Source organism: Triturus cristatus, chromosome 1_2 (assembly GCF_964204655.1).
Source record: "Triturus cristatus chromosome 1_2, aTriCri1.1, whole genome shotgun sequence".
Classification (NCBI taxonomy): Eukaryota; Metazoa; Chordata; class Amphibia; order Caudata; family Salamandridae; genus Triturus; species Triturus cristatus.
In genome coordinates, this window is record NC_140580.1 from 1135626132 (window position 1) to 1135630559 (window position 4428).

The window sequence follows — 4428 nt, forward strand, 5'->3', positions numbered from 1 at the left end:
AATGACAGTTGAAGGAAACTAAAACACTGTTTAGAGCACTGTGAGTGCAGGCATTTGCCCCTTTTCTATCTTTGCCCTCCTTCTGTTATTTTGCATTGGTAGGAAAATATCTCTTTAGATCAGTTACCTTATATTGTATTGCAGTGTATGGGGACGTGGCCAAGATGGCACCAAGACTGGAGCATAGTACAGAGCTCCACCGTGCCAGCCCTGTGTTTGATATCCTGGCACAATCCTGAGCTCCCTCCCAGCACAACAGTATCCTACCGTGCCTCCCTGTGCTGAACCAAGATGGCTGCTGTAAGGGGTCTCTGGAGGCCAACCGACTAACTGGGGCCGGAATGGACTGAGGTCTATGGCCTGCCCGGGATGGCTTATCTCCCTGGGCTATGCCGCTACACAGATCAGGTGACCACTAACATCCTGCACGCCGCCGGTGTTCTAAGGAGGATTGCTCCCCCATCGGGAAATGCTCCCCCTACGTCAGAGGGGAGCTGACAAATATAGCATATATCTATCGAGCTCTGCTCCCCCATCGGCATTTGCTTCCCCTACGTCTTTTGCTTGTTGGTGCCTGGCCATAAGTTTATGCCTCCCTTAAAGCGCTGCAGCTATTTTACCGATTTTACCAGAATCTGTTATGGCATGGGTAAAGTAGTCAAACCTTTACTTTTTTAGGCCATACATTTGAATATATTTTCATATGTAGCATATGCATCAGGCATTTGAACATTTTAAATTTTCCGAAATTTTTGTTATTTAAATTATTTTTTGATTTTGAAAAAAGGAGTTTATTCGTGTTTGAGTAATGCCATAATTTTTTCTACAAATATATATATATTTATACATAAATAAAATAGTGCCTTTCCCCACCACCCTGTGTTCATCCTTCTTTTTTTTTTTTTTTTTTTATTTTGCACTTAGGCCCTTGTAACTTTTTGTCCACATAAGGTACCAATGTTAATTTTGTCGTAAACAAAGTAGGTCGCACACTGCTCGTCATACCAGTAAATAGCCCCATAGAACTCTGGATAATGTAGTGGCAGCGGTGAGTACGCCTATGCCACGAGTAGGTCTGTATTATGCCATCCCTGGACACGTGTTTCTAGGTGATTGCCTCTCGTCAGCAGGGAGCAGGTAAGTATGTGGGGTGCGGTATGTGAGGTGCCGAGTACTTGGCACCCCACATACTTACCTGCTCCCTGCTGACAAGATGCAATTACCTCGAAACACGTGTCCAGGGATGGCATTATATGGACATACTCGTGGCATAGGTGTACTCACCGCTGCCACTACATTATCCAGAATTCTTTGGGGCTATTTGCTAGTATGACTAGCAGTGTGCGACCTACTCCGTATTTGAATGTTAATTTTTTCCCCTTTTTCCCAACAACCGCAGTATTTGAAAGGTACGCAGTGTTTTTTAATTCCCCTGCAAGGTACATATACATTTTCTAAATATTTTAATTTTTTGCCTTATTAAATGAAAAACATCTACATTCGAAAGTGTCTGGTGTGCAGCGGGACTCCAGGCATCTGCATGTAGTATGTTGTAGTTGTCGGGCACATGGCAGAGGTATCATGTCTCAGCTTGTCAGTCTACAATGTATCTTGGATTCCCCTCTACACCATCACATGCGCACAGCATCTCATCATCAGTTTGTGTGCCATTGACAGCCAGGTGCTCCTCACCCTCCCCAAAGACACTCACCTTGCCAGTTCTCATATTCAATAATGCAAGAGATCCATTTGTAGATAGCTGAACATCAGCCACCTGATGCTGGACTTGTACAGGACTGAGGTGATCATCTGCGGCTTGTCCCCTTACAGCTGGTTCAACTGCTTGTGTTCCACCCGCAAGGGCCCTGCACAAGCACACAGTGTCCACACACACAATCTGGTGTGTATCATGGATTGCTTGCTCACATGAGCTATGCTGATCACCAGCATCTGTACCTCAGGCTGTAGCGCACTCTGCATTATTCACATGATTCCCAGTTCGGTCCACCTCAAGGCAAGACAGACCATCCCCCATGTCCACTACAACATTTGTGCCAAATCCTACCCTGCCCTCTACTGAGCAAGTACATTACAACTCCCATTATATTTGTCTACATCTAGGGTGCCTGCATAGCTGTGCTTCAACATCCGGCGACCCAGCCACATCACCGTCCAGCAGAGATATCTGCAATGCATAACTGTTGGCTGCCGGATGACCTTCACAATCAACACCCACATTCATGAGGCAGACCACGAGCCCAACACAACCTTGTGCCACTGTCATCCAAGACCCCCTTGTGCCATCTCCATGCTTCCAACCTTGGCCTGGCCACCATTCTCCACATCCACCTTACTCAAGCGTGCAGGACACATTTCTCCCACCTGGCTACGCATACCTGGGACTCCCACCCCAGGACACTCCACATGAGCCCTGACCTCTGTGCATGAATGTTGCTCTTCAAAATACGTCTGTCCGCACAGTTGTGCAAGCCCCCCCTCAGCAGGTTGCTCCCATCACGGGTAAATATAGTGCACCATGTCTGTATTGAATTATACATTGTAACCCATGTGTGTCCTGTGCCAGACTCAGATCCCAGGGTATGGATGGTTTGAGTTTCTTCAACATTCAGGCATTGTTTGATATTACAACACACACATGTAATGGAATAATGCAAAATGACTGCTTCATCTCATGATTGTGAGGATTTTTATTTGTGGCGTGTTTTTTGTTTTGCGGTGGATGAAAAGAGGTGCTCGCCGGGTGTCTTGGATTTGGAAGTCATCAGAGTCCATTGCACAGTCTTGGTCATCATTGGTCAGACTGTGACCACTAAGTCCATGTGAGGCGCTGCTGTTGCGCCAGAGGGCCAGGTAACAGGCCAGGTGACCTGTGACATGTCGATGGTCTGCTGACTCTCACGGTCTTTTCTGTGGACGACCCACCTTCCTCTGGGGACCCTCAGATGCAGGCATTGACGATGTTTGTGATGCTCCGTTTGACTAATCCTCCTCCTCCTCATCCCTCTTTGTGGCTGTTGGTGATCTTCGCCTGGTGCCACAGGGAGGGTTGCCCATGTTGTTAGCAATCCGATGGAGTGAACGGCTCATGTCCGTTTGCACTGCCACAAGCTCAGTGACTCTTGCCTCCATCCGTCCTTGGTGTTGTCGTTGACTGGCATGTTGCTCGGCCTGCAGGGTCCTCATCTCCTCGAGGGTCCCCTTGATGTCTGTGAGTGTCGACCCAACCTGCCTTATGCCCCTGATGTCATGCCGGTATGTGTCGAGGATGTGGCGTACGTGTGCCATACCGGTTCCCTCAGCTGGCTGGTCAGGTTTTCGCCTCCTCCGTCCTCCACTCCCACCACTCCTGCCCACACGAGCCTGGCCTGCCGTTGTGGGCACATCAGGTCTAAGGGAACCCTGAGGGATGGCATTTGCAGGGTCAACTGCCTCCTCCTGGGTGCCCTGAGAACCTTGTCCCTCCTGGTCATACTGGCTGTGTTGTCCAGTGCGAGCAGGGCTCCTGTGTGTATCCTGGGATGTGGCATGAATGGAGGTGGTGGTTGGCACAGTTTTTCCTTATGCAGGTGCTGCAGTGGCTTGGGCACCAGAGGGGCCAGGTTGGTCGTGGTCATCCACGGAGTGGTGAGAGTCGTCGCTGCCGGTGGTGTCTTCTTGACGCCGATCCTGTGCCTTTGATTCTTCCCCCCCAGTGTTTTGTGTAGATCCATGACTTTTCACTGTCTGTCAGAGACAGAGAATGGTAATGGTGTTTACTGCGACATCCATGTTGCATACATATTTATGTTGGCACAGTTCCTGTTGGTAGTTGGATATGGCTAGCATTCCTCTCAAATTACATTTGTGCATGGGTATGATGCGGGGGACAGATTGATATGTACTCCTGAGTCTTTGGCCTGTCTAATGAGTGCTTATCTGGCTATGGATTGGTCTGGTTGTGTCACATGTCCATTGTGGTAGTGTCAAAATCCGTTGCCTGCCACAGTGGTGTGTGCTTGTTTAAGGGTTTGGGGGGGTGTGTGACCGGGCATGCTGTTGGGTGTGGTGTGATTTGTCATTGGGTCTACCAGGTGATGTGTTTATCCCCTCATGGTGCATGTTGGCATGACAGTGAATGTGAGTTCCTCTGGTAAGTAGGACGCATGTGCAGTTGGTGTTGTTTGATTGTACAGTGGTCACATGAGTGCCTTGTGCTGTCTACAGCAGGGCCAAGTGTCATCTACTTTGTCTGTACTTGCCAACTCACTGTGCATTGAGCATGTTGCATGGGTATGTCCCTAGGCCACTGCTTTCCACACTTTTTCTGTTGTTGACACACTTTTTGTAGATGCATCATTTTGGGACGTAGTAAGGCAGTCTAGTCAGCAAGCGTAGCGAGTGAGGCAGTACCACCTGACGGTTTCCACT